Here is a 13205-nt window from a genome sequence, read left to right as displayed (position 1 = left end):
TTTAGGACAGGACTCTTAGGCGACTGACTGGGTTATGAGCTCTGAGCTCTCTGGAGATGCAAGAGATGAATTTCCAGAAGTGGATGTAATGAGCACCTGCGGGCTTGGGAGCATTCAGGGGATTCGGGGATGTTTTGGGAGGTTCCCAAATGGGCACTGAGGGCACACTTAGGGATCCTGGAGGTTCTGGAGGACATCTATTGGACATCTGGAGGGGAATACTGGGGTTCTGTGGAGCGCGGGGCATGATGGCTATTGTAGTCTCGGCTCCAAATGGGGCTCTATGGGGCCACGGGGCATGACGGGATTTAGAGGCAGAAAGGAAAGATGGCACCGGCTCCGGGCACTGGCCCTGAGGCCCTGATCCCCGGCGCTGAACCTCCTTGGTGGCACCTTGGGCTGGCACACACCTGAGGAGTGTGTCTGTTTTCCATGGGGAAAACTAAGAGGTTTAGATTGCATCAAAAATAAGAAAAGAGACACATCCCTCTGCCGGTTTTCCAAGCAAAACAGGTCCCAGGGGAAAGAGGGCAGACAGGATGGGGTTGGAGAATGAGGAGCAAGGTTGCCCACACTGGGTCAGAGCTCAAGACACAGCTTCTCTGAGCAGGCCAGACCTCCTGAGAAGAGACCCGGGATCAATATCAATCACAGAATGCTGTGATCACCTCTGCTTTAAAGAGAACAGCAGTAAAATACACCCTTAAAATAGGAATGGATATTTTTAAGATGCACTTTAAAATATTTTTCCAAAACTATTATAAAAAATATTCCTAATGAACTTCACCAGACCAGAGGGAAATCAAGGCATGACCATGGTTTGTTAGGAAACCTCTCAAGAACTCCAAATGAGAATCAAACTCCAAAGTTTCCTAAAGTTTTAATGGTTCCCATCGAGGAACACAGGTGAGAAAGTGTCCTCAAGCCATAATAAGAGTCAAGAGCTGAAGGCAGAGATGGCAGGTGGGGACAAAGAGAAGCCAAGTCTTGGTGCCCTGGGACACAGCAGGGTCTGTGCCACCAAGGGCTGTGAGGAGACACCTTGTCCTGAGCCACTGGGGCCTCCTGGCACAGCCCCAGCAAGGCTGGCCACTGCCACCCCTTTTCCTGCCCTCAGCATCCCCCCCACATCCTCAGGGATCTGCTGGGACCTGTCCCTGGGGAGCCTTGGTCAGGAATGCCCCTGGGGGCTCCTTCATGCTCCCAGTGACTGCAAGTTTGTTTTATTTTTTTAATTTGCTTTTGCCTTGGAGTCTCTGAGAACTTTGTGCAACCATGGCCTCCAGTTATCTGCTTTAATTAGTCTCTTGAGAGCCTTTCTCAATAACAGCACTCAGTGGGGCTCAATGGCCAATGGCTCAATGCCTCTAGGTGCTTCAGTCTTTTAAAGTTATTTACTTTTTCCTTTCCGCATTGAGTCTCTGAAAACTGACACCCAAATAAGTGGGAGTTTCTTTTTTTTTTTTTTTTTTTCCAAGCAATCTGAAACTCCAAACTTTCCCCAATGAAAACAGACCCACTCCTCAGGTATGTGCCAGTCCAAGGTGCCACCAAGGAGGTTTCCCTTCCCCAAGGCAGAACCCTGCAAGGAATGTTTGAGACCTTTGCAATCCTTGGCTCCCTGAGGCCTTGCAGTGTCACAAATGTCCCTTGGTTCCATGAGGTTTTGAACTGTCACAGTGGAGATTTGGGTCAATGGGGTCCTACGGGGTCACAGTGCTCTTTGTGGTTCTGTGAGACCTTGATCTGTCACAATGGACTATTGGTTCATGAGGTTCTGCACTCAACAATGGTCTCTGTAGATCCAAATTGTCACAATGGACCCTTGGTTCCACGAAGTTCATTGGTGTCACCATGGTCTCCTTGGTTCCATGAGGCATCACAATGCCACAACACACCCTTGGTTCCATGAGGTTCCTGCAGCAGGACTTCCCCTATGGCCCAGAAGAGCTCATCTGTTCTGTCCATCAGCTGGGCCATAATTCAGGGCATCTTCCCCTTCTCAGGAATTGCTGAGATAACCCAGGCTGGACATCTGTCCTGTCCTGAGTTCTCTCTGGTGCCAGGAATTCCTAGCTGACCATGAACATCTTGCCTTGAGAGCAGACTGAATGGAGATAAGCCTTGAATTCCTGAGTGACATACATTCATTTTAAAAACTATAAATATTGCACAAAACTCTCACAAAGCAGAAGTCTTCTGCATAGTCTCTGCAAACAGGTAGGGCTTATCCCCCAAGTCTGGATGCATTTTTGTGGTTACTTTTCTGGAAGTTGAGTGAAAGGGTTCCATGTATACTCCCTGATCATTTTGGTGGCACGTGACATTGACTCCTGATCTCTGCTATTTCTTCACTGGCTGTAATATAGGAATCTTCATTGTGCACTGTGTTTTTATGTATCTGTACTTCTTGTATTTATCCTGTGCAGTAAGGAGTCCATTTAAGGTCTCTTGTCTGTTAAGATTAAGGCCATTCAGTAAATAATTTCTTTTATAATAGACCTAATTTTCTATTCTTAAGAACTTAGGAGAAAAACAATTTGGGTTGCAGGTGGCCAGAAACAGAACTACTGCAAGAAACGTGAGCATAACCATGCACAAGGGATTTCATTACAGGAATAGTTTTAAATAAAGACATTAGAAAGGGTGATTCTGTGATAGATATGAACACAATTAAGATGCTAACTGATGTGGAATGATTAGACAAGAACTGGAAGAGGAAATCTGGGAAGAATGGGAAGGCCATAGAGTAGAGCCAGCTGGTCTAGTGAAGAGATGTTCTTAGACATGGCCATTTAAACAGGAGAGGTGGAAACACCCAAATGAAGAGGGTCATGAAACAACAGTATAATGGAAACACAGAGGGGAAGAGTATAATGGTAACACAGGTAGAGGTGAAGGGCAGTGTTTCTTCTCCTGCCTTAGTACACTTCCAGGAAGTTTCTGTTCTTTCCTGGTGGGAAACCTTTGACATTTCTTAAAGTACTCAAGTAACACAGCTAATGAGATGTGCTCATGCCCTTTGCAAGTGTCAGGGCCCCTACAGCCCCAGGGCTCCTGTCCTATAAACATCTGCTCCAGCCTATTCCAAAATTGGGAGTAGCACCATCCTGGTATCATCAGGGAGATGAGTCTGGAAGGGACATCAGCAATGTTTCAGTTTTGGTTCTTTGGGGGTCAGGAACTGGTGAGACTCATAGGCACAGAAAAGTTTATCTTCATGGCCAACATAAAAAATTGTAAATATCATTTCATTTTAAAAGCATCAAAACTCTTCTCTCAGCCACATGAGATGACCCAGCAGCATCTGATGTGCCCACTTATCCACCAGGCATATCCATACAGAAATAATTTTAGATATAGACAAAGGTAATTGTAAAAGATAGAAGTGCAATTAAGATGTTGACTAATGAGTTATTTAAAGTTCTGAAAGACTGGGCAACTCCCTGAAGCTCAAAGTGGGAAGATACTCAATTGAGAGGCATTGGAATGCCCAGAGTGGAGGTAGAGGAGGAAATCTGGGAGCAATGAGAAGGCCATAGATCCAGCTGGTCTAGTTAAGAGATGTCGATGGACATGGCCATTTAAATAGGAGAGGTGGAAACTCATGAATGAAGAAGGACATGAAAAAACTGAATATTGGTGACACAAACAGAGGGAAAGATCAATACTTCTTCTTCTGGCACTGTACAATTGCAGGTAATTCCTTCTCTCCTGCGGTAGGAAAACGTTAACATTTCTTAAAAGTACTCAAATGATGGAGCTAATCACCCCACAAGCTGCAGGTCTTGTACAACCCTGGAGGTCTCCTGTCCCAAAAATATGTGCTTTTATCTAAAACAGGGACCAGCATATTTCCAGGATAATCGGAGAGCTGAGTTGGAAGAGACCTCAGCAAGTCAGCAGCCCAATCTGTAAGAAAAAGCCCCAGACCAAGTGGTTCAAGGCTTGATGTGGTCTGAATTTGAAAATCCCAAAGGACAAGGATGGGGAAGCTCACTTCCAAGGAAAGGGGTGTATTGATACTTATTGGTATTAATAGACACCTTTCTCAGGGTGACCAGAAGCCTTTCCTACCAGAACTGTCAAAGCACGAGAGGTCACCAAAGTACTGTTACAGGAAATGATACCATGCTTCGGAGTTCCAGCCACACTATCCTCAGACAGAGGGCCACATTTAATTTCATTTCAAAGCGAATTAGCCACCTATTGGTATAGACTGGTGTTGGGGGTTGAGTGTTTTTCTATTACTGTGTCAATTGTAAGAATTTTTCCCATTATCATGCCAATGGAGCTGGCCGGGTTACACCCAGGGTCTCTGATGAGTCCAGACAAAAGGGGGTGGGTGGGAACGGCTCCCGGAGGGGCCTCTGGGGCTTCCGGGAGGGCACTCGCGTTTCCGGCGAGCTGGGAAGAGGACGCCCAGGATTGTCAGCCCACGCGGCCAGCGCACAGGAGAGCCAGACCCTCTGTGATCACCTGCCCTGTATCTGTCCCGTTCCAGCCTCCTGCCTCTGCGGACACAGCTGATCACCCGGACACACATGGTGAGCGAGGAGCCGCCGCTCCGCCCGTTCCCACCGAGACCGGCGTGGCCGCTGCCGCCCCACCCCGTCCTGCCTCTGTTCCCGTCTGCCCTCGGCAAATCCGGGCTGTGGGCTAAGCACAGAAACAGCGTGCTTGCATCTAAAGGGACTGACACCGAGTTATCTATTCCGTTCTGTTAGCAATTTTAACTGTTATTGTTTTCTGCTTGTACAGTTAGATATATTAGAAAAAGAGCTGTTATTCCCCCCCCCCCTTATCTCTGCCTCAGAGTCTATGATTCAAACAATTATAATACTTGGGGGAGGGGAGTGGAGCCAAAGTCTCTATTCCAAAGGGAAACTTCTGCCCTTACTGGCAGACACCTGTCCTTTCAAACCAGGACAAAAGATGAACACAAGGAAATGCTCACGGTAGTTTTGGGGTGTCTGCCAGTCAGCCCTGGCTCTGAGAAACAATGTCTGCAGGAGAATAAACTCACCACTCATTGGAACAAACTTCAAACTTTATGACTGACTGCAGAGACCACAACAAACCTGAGTGGTTTCTCTGGTGTCCCCCAGCCCTTGCTGGCCCCAGGGGCTGATGGCATTTGTGCTCACTCAGCTCCATCTCCCCACAGCAGCACCATGGGGGTGCTGATGCCTGCTCTGTGCAGTGCAAACAGGGGCTCCTGAGCCAGTGCTGCAGTGTCTGTGCCTGCAAGGATGCGGCACCTGTGTGAGCTAGGGGAGAGGCCAGGGCTGCAGGAGCCTGGAGCCCCCAGGCCCTGCCCTGAGGTGTCAGCACTGCGCCAGCAGTGCCCGTGGCCTGTCTCTGCTGCAGCCCCGGCACTGCCACCCCCAGGGCTGTGACTGGCCCCAAGAGCACTCAGGCCCTGCAGCAACACGAGGGGCAGGAGGGCAGTGGGGCAGTGGCACGGGAGCAGCACTGGCAACACCAAGTGCTGCTTCTGCTGCTGGGCACAGCTGCTGTGTCAGTACTGATCTGCCCCAGCTCTGCACACAGACATTGCTGCTGCAGCTCCATAGGAGGGAACAAAAGGGGCATCTCTGGAGAAAATTTCGCTGGGAGAGTGATCCTTTGGTTCATTCAAACCCACCAAGAGGCCAACTCTCCTTGACATCATCTCTGGGTCACAGTGAATGTGGAGTGAAACAAAATGAGAAATGGCACAAACAATGGCTTTTCTTTGTGGTCAATATTTTGGATGTAAACTAAGACAACCTCCAATATGAATCAAAAAAAAACAGGCATTTCATTGTTTCTGGAAACACAGAGTGGTCATATTCCTCAGGGCATCCTCAATCTCCTGATTCTTCAGGCTGTAGATGAGGGTGTTATAAATGAGATTAAGCCGAATTAAATATAATTAGAATAAAGGATAATTTATTTTGTGACTGAAATACGGTCCTCCTTACCCACTATCAAAAAGGGACAGCGCTGAGCCCGGGATCGGCGCCGGGTGAGCACACTCTGATCCAACCTCTATGACATTGGATCCCCCAGTGCTCACAAAGCCACCCTGGTCAGTCCAGTTTTTATACAGTTTTTCATAGCCTGGAGCAGAGGTCTTTCTTTTTGTTGTTGCACACATTCATGTAGTCTTTCTCTGCATTCAGCTGGACAAAACCATGTCTGGGAAATGATGAATTTGGTGAATGCAGATCTCGGTTTATGGGAAGCCGGCATTCAGATGTAGCTTTCCTGATGGCTCTGGTTATCTCAATCATCAATACTTGACAGGTGCTCATCGCTTGTGTGTGTCCTGGACAGTTTCTGAAAGGGCTATCTTTGAACAAGTAATTATTTGGCTTTTGACTGAGAATTACCACCAGTAGAGAATAATTTCAGAAACCCACAATGGTGGGGACTAATAAGGGTAACTCCTTGCTTTTTGTGTGGGCGGACAATTTTTCATTGCGGACCAGGGTGACAACCAAGTTAGGTCCTTCTACTCTGTAGAGGGTGCAAGAAGAGATGGTATTGTATATCTAATAAAAGGAGACCTGTGTGCACCAAGTGTGCCCTGGAACTCCTGAGATCCTATAATTGGAAGTAGCACATGATCAGTTTGAGATAGTGAGTCCAGTCTGTGGGTAAGGTTTAAAGCTGGAGAATTTGGATATTTTTGAAAAAGACTGAGAATGGTGCCAGCTTGGTAAAATGAATTATAAGGCTCCCCTTGTAGTTTAACTTTTTGCATTTGAGATACAAGTGTGTATTTATGGAATTTCTGCCTGGTCAAATAGAAGAAGGAAGCAGCCAGCTTTTTGAGCTATTGGAGAAGGGGGATTTTGAATAACTTAGAGGAGAGAGCAGAAACAATCAGGACTGCTTATGATCAATATTTTCAGAGGAGTTGTTGTTGGGTTGATCAGCAGGGTGTGGTCAATGGGATTTGTCATTGGGGTGGTCAGTGGGTGTGGTCAGTGGGGTGTTGACACAGGTTTCTAGGATATGGGTGTGGTCATTGAGTGTGTGTAGTGGTTATGGTCAGTGGGTGTGATCATTTGGTCTTTTGGGTGCTGAGTGGGATGTGGTCAGTGAGTATGGTCAGCAGGTGTGATCAGTCAGTGGGTGTGATCAGTGTGCCACCTGTTCCTATTTCTGTTCCATTATTCCTGCTCTGATGAGGATGGATCCTCAGCTACTAGGAGGATACTGATGAATTTTACTACTCCAGAGGCCTCTTCTTTCTTGAGCTCTTCAGTTTCGGAATTCAGTGACCAAGGCTCATAAACATTTGTTAAAAACACCCAAAATCAAAGCTCCTGGGGATAATTTAATAAAGTTTTCAAATCTTTGGTGGTTAATTAAATAGATTTCAAAAGTGTATTCCAAGTAAATATACTAAATTGAAAACAATGCTGAGAGAAGTGATTTCTCCTGATTCTTTTACTGTTTATAGATGGATATCAGAACTGTACAACTGATATTGACCCCCAGCACCATCTAATGCAGTCTGAATAGATATGAAAATCAAGACCTTTCATGACTGACAATCAATCACACTTTGTCCTCATCCCCTCCTCACCATTTCCCTCATCCAACCCCTCAGACTCCTGTGGAGTAGGAACAGTGCAACCACCAAGCACAGGGCAGTGATTCGTCCCCTGTTGTCGGCATTGGGTGGGCAGCACCTTAAGTGCTGTGTCCAGTTCTGGGCCACCAATTTAGGAAGGACATGGAGGAGCTTGAAAGTGTCTAGAGAAGGGCAACAAGGCTGGTGAAGGGTCTGTAACACAAGTCCTGTGAGGATCAGCTGAGGGAGCTGGGGATGTTTATCCTGGAGGAGACCCACTGGAGAACTCATCACTCTCTGCAACTCCCTGACAGGAGGGTGCAGCCAGGTGGAGTTGGGCTCTTTTCCCAGGGAACAGTGACAGGACAAGAGGACACATATTAAAGCTGCCTCAAAGAAGGTTTAGGCTGGACATGAATAAATACTCTTCACAAAGAAGATGATTGGGCATTTGAATGGGCTTCCCAGGGAGGTGGATGAGTCACTGTCCCAGGAAGAGTTTCAGCATAGACTGGATGTGACACTGAGTCCCATGGTCTGAGTGACTGGGTGGTGTTAGTTAGCTGGTTAGTTAGAAGTTTAAGATGTATCATTACAAGTTTGTGAAGTGTTATATGATTGGTTGAAAAATGCACATGGCAGCAAAGCTGTGGGAAGCAAAACAATTAATGATTGGTGATAAAAGACATTCGCAAATTTCATAAGAAATATGTGATTGGCTAAAAAGTAATGTAAGGCATTGTAACTAAGAATGAGATGGCTTCCGATATTATGGCATTTGGTGTAACACCTTTAATGTCTCACCCTTCTATGAGAGTGGTGCAATAAAGCAATAAACTGTCTTTTACAATGTCTCTGAGTTGCCCATCTTTTGTTATAATGATCTTCTGACAGGCATATTTTGGATATCAAGCCTGCCAATTGAAATCAATCGGGATTCAAAGATACCAGGTCACCCAAAAGAAATCAATAGGGATTTAGATACAGCAGGTCTACCCTGTTTAAGTCTTGGTGGATTTAGGGACACCCAGCCTATCCATTAAATTCAACAGGACTTTTGTGGAACTTTGATGCTAAAATGGGGCAATTTGGGAAAAATGTGGGAGACATGTTGGGCACAATTCCAGGAATTTCCCTTCCAGGATCACGATGCTGATTTTGTGGAAGTCCTGGATGAATTCCTGGAAGCCAATTCTGAATCCCTGATCCCACACCTCTGACCTGTGTTGGAGCTGTGCCTCCAGGTAAGCCCAAAAATCTCCATTTTCAGACCAAATTCTGGGAATTCTGAAGCCAAAATCGAGATTTTTAACAACAAAATTTTTGTGGCACTGGGTTTAGCCATTGAAGTCAATGGGAATTTAGGGACACCAAGTCCACCCAGTCAAAGCAATGAGGATTTTTGGTACAACAATTTTGGGGGTCCCTAGGGGTTTTGGGTGACCCAGTGATCCAAGAGGTACCCATGTGTATCCAGGTGATTTTTGCCGTGATCCAGGATATACTGGGGTCTACCCAGGTGTATCCAGGTGATTTTTGGGGATGTCTAGGTGATGTTTGGAGCACCCAAGTGTCCCAACTCTCCTGGATGGGCTGGGAAAAGATAATGGTCACTGTTGCATCCTTTCAGTCAACATGGGCACAGATGACCCTCCATGGTGGGGTGGCTGTCAGGGGGCACTCAAACATTCAGGGTTACCCCAAAAGTCCAGGCGAGGGCCCCAGAGGTGGGAGGGAGCCCTGAGTTACCTCAGGAGATGATGCAGCGCAGGTACACCCAGGTGCTTTGGTCTGTGTGGTTGGTGCAGATGGGATTCTGCACCGGCTCCAGCTCTGAGGTGGGCAAAGAGGGAGCCCCAAAATCTCAGGGGAGCAGCAGGGTCACCCAAATTGATGCACAGAAAAACTTTATAACCCACAAAGTAAATTATAGGTATGTATTTTATTCAGCACTGAGGTGAAAGGGGGGAAGCTCCTCCAAAAACATGCACACCTTTGACGACTTGCACCTCTCTTTTTATTCTCTACAAACTAGGATTGCACAATGCACCTGATACATATTCATTTCCTAATCCCCCCTGTCCCTGCTTCATATTAAAATTAGCTCCACGGCACTTTGTGACTGCACACTGCTCCTTGTTGGTTGTTCTGGGATGAAGTAAACAGTCTTCCTCTCAGTTTGAACTTTTTACCTCACCTTCTTTGCATATTAGTCTTAGGTTCCTTTCCAGACCTTAATACCATTTTTTGCTGGCTCAGAGGTCTAAGGAATCCCCGTTATCTGGAATGGGTCTCACTCTTCCATCCTGCTTGCAAATTCTTGCCCCTCTATCTTATCTTGAAGCCTTTCTCTGTCCTCCTGTTCTTGCAAAGGCAGTGAATGTTAAGCACTCAGAGAATATTGCCAGTCCCCTTCTAGTTAAAGCATCCTCCTGTATTTTTACCCTTAACTCATTAATTTTAATTTTAATTTTCCATGTTTCAGTTTCACAATGGCTCCTTGGTTCTATGAGCCCCAGAGCTTCATCCTTGACCCCTGGTTCCATAGGGGTCTGGAGTCACAATTGTCCCCCTGAATCCATGAGGCACAAGAATGTCACAATGGTCTCTTTGGTTCTATGAGGCTCTGTGGTGTCTCCATGGTGTCCTTGGATCTGCTACTGTCCTTGTCACAACTGACCCATGGTTCCATGAGGTACCGCAGTGTCACCATGGTCACAGTCAGAGACTGGATGAGATCAGTGTCCCAGACACCTTGGCAGGAGCTGTCAGTCAGTCACACAGTGTGGTGGTGCTGACCCAGGCTCTGATTGTCCGAGCAATCACAAGACCCACCGGAGGGGGAGGCCCATGAAGGCCCAAGGGCTTAAAAAACACGGAGCACGTTCTCAGTCTAAGTCCCTTCCTGCTCCTGTGGTCTGTGTCACACCAAAAGAAATGCTCCACACTCATCCCTGGAGCCCCAGCCCAGCTCCTGAGTGACCCAATGACCAAAAGTCCTACCTGGGAGAGGGACCCAGGAAGACCAAGGAGAATTCAAGGCAGACCACTAGGCAAGCACACATCTTGATCCTACCTCCTCTTGGAATTTCTGTCTGAACAGTACTGGGATCCAAGAGTGTGCATCTCTGTTTATTTTTTGTCTTTCTCTCTATGTTTTCTATTTCTTCTGTTTCTGTCCTCTTCCAAATTTTGAGTAACTTGGGGAAAGGGGAAATACTAGACAGAGCCATCAGTTGCTGAGATCCTGCCTGCTTCCCCCTCCCCCCAGAGTGGTCAGACCGGCCCATGGCGGAGCTGGAATGCTGCCCCTGATAAGATTTTCCATAAACCCCTGGGCCAAGGGGGTGGGGAGGCCATCAGCCTGTGAGTGCTGCCTCATAAATTGATATGGTCCTCAAAAATTGTTATGGAAAAACTGTAAGTCGAGAAAGGGATTTTTACACAGTGATCAGATTTACATTCTCCTGAAAGGCTGATTCACTGTGACACAGGGCTGGGAGAAAACTGTTTTCTTGTGGTAAAATCTCCATAGACTGATGAAAAGTTCTCCTCACCCAAGTAAATGGGTGAAAGGCTATTTATAGAGATGGCAAATTGACTGATCCATTTCTGGATGTTATCAGTGTGAAAGAAAAGAAGTTGTAGGGGGAGGAGAAATGTTCTGAAAGTTTTATTGAGATTTTTTTTTCTTGTAATTTCTAGTAATAAAGTTTTTTCTTTGTACCTTTTAAAGTTTGAGCTAGTTTTGCCTTTCTCCTCATCCCATCTCACAGCAGAAAATGAGTAAATAATTCTAATGGGTGCACTGGCAATTTGGCCAATGTTAAATCCACGACAAACTTAATATTGAACTCTTCTTTCTTGACCTCTTCAGTTCAGGGATTCAGTGAGAAAAACTCAAAAGTATTTGTTCAAAACACCCAAATAAGAAAAGCCCCTGGGGATAATTTAAGTTTTCAATTCTTCTGTGATTAATTAGACAGATTTCAGTAGTGCATTCAAAGTGAATATGCTATATACTATATTGAAAACAATGCAGGGAGAAGTATTTTGTCCTGATTTCTTTTCGTAATTATTGACTGATACCAGCAATGTCCAATTGATATTGAACCCCTGAATCTTCTAATGAAGTCTGAATAGATATGAAAATCAAGACCCTTCATGGATGACAATAAATAACACTTTATCCGCAACCTCTCCCTCTAATTCCCTCATCCAACACCTGGAACTACAATATATCAGGAATGGTGTGGCCAGCAGGAACAGGACAGTGATTCTTCCCTTGTGTTCTGCACCAGTTGGGCACCACCTCAAGTGCTGTGTCCACTTCTGGGCCCCCAATTTAGGAAGGACGTGGAGAGGCTGGGGTGTGTCCAGAGAAGAGCACCAAGGCTGGTGAGGGGTCTGGGACACAAGTCCTGTGAGGATCAGCTGAGGGAGCTGGGGATGTTTATCCCGGAGGAGGCTCAAGTGAGACCTTATCACTCTCTGCAACTCCCTGACAGGAGGGTGCAGCCAGGTGGAGGTCAGGCTCTTTTTCCAGGGAACAGTCACAGGACAAGAGGACACAGCCTTAAGCTACACCAGGTAACAATTAGGATGAACATTAGGAAATATTCTTCACAGAAAGAGTGATTGCCCATTGGAATAGGGTGACCAGGGAGGTGGGTGAGTCACTGTCCTTGGAAGTGTTTCAGGATAGACTGGATGTGGCACTGAGTGCCATGGTCTGGCTGACAAGGTGGTGTTGGGTCACAGGTGTAACTTGATGCTCTCAAAGGTATTTTCCAGCCTGGGTGATTCTGTGATGACTGTGACACTGCAGGGCCCTGGGGAAGCAAGGGGCCATTGTGACACTGCAGGACCTCATGGAACTGAGATGACCAGAGTGCCACTGTGTACAACATGGCACCACAGAGCCAAGGGGCCACTGTGACACTGTGGGGCCACATGGAATCAAGGAGTCCATGCTGACAGTCTGGGTCCTTGTGGAACCAAGGGGCCATTGTGACACTGTGGGACCAAGTAGAGCCTTGTGAGAACCTCAGGACAGTGGAATCAAAGGGACATTGTTCCACTGCAAGGACTCTTGCAATGAAGGGCACAATTGTGACACTGTGGTGCCCCATGGAACCAAGGGTCCCTCATGACACTGCAGGATCTTGTGTAACCAGGGCTCCATTGTGACACTGCAGCACCAAGGAATTCATGGCAGCACTTGGAGGCCTCATGGAACCAAGAGGCCACTGTGACACTGCAGGGCCTTGTGGGGCCATGCAGAACATTGTGACAGAGCAGGACCTCGTGCAATGATGGGGCCACAGTGACACTGCAGGGACCCATGCCAGTGCTGCTCTTCATGGACTCAGGGAATGAAGGAAACATGTTTGACACCATGACACCCCTTTGGGATCAAGAGGCCATTGTGACACTGTGGGACCTAATAAAGCATTGCTGCACTGTGCGACCTCATGGAACGAAGGATCCACTGTGACACTGCAGGGCCTTGGGGGATCAAGATGCCATTGTGACACTGTGGGGCCCAAGGATCCAAGGGACTCTGTGACACAAAGGAGTCCGACGGAACCAAAGGGACATTGTGACACAGGGAAGCCTCATGGAATCATGGAGA

General features: G+C 46.9%; 1 protein-coding gene across 1 annotated transcript in view; it reads left to right on the top strand.

Annotated features, from left to right (window-relative positions):
- Positions 1-322: 322 nt before the first annotated feature.
- Positions 323-13205, top strand: part of LOC306815457 (olfactory receptor 14J1-like) — a gene marked incomplete at its 3' end in the record, with an annotated part of 95671 nt that continues 82788 nt past the window's right edge. The window contains exon 1 of the mRNA XM_079332014.1: positions 323-417. The remainder of the gene's footprint in view (positions 418-13205) is intronic.

Source organism: Erithacus rubecula (assembly GCF_903797595.1).
Source record: "Erithacus rubecula genome assembly, contig: scaffold_135_arrow_ctg1, whole genome shotgun sequence".
Taxonomy (NCBI): Eukaryota; Metazoa; Chordata; class Aves; order Passeriformes; family Muscicapidae; genus Erithacus; species Erithacus rubecula.
This window is presented reverse-complemented; position numbering and strand designations above follow the sequence as displayed.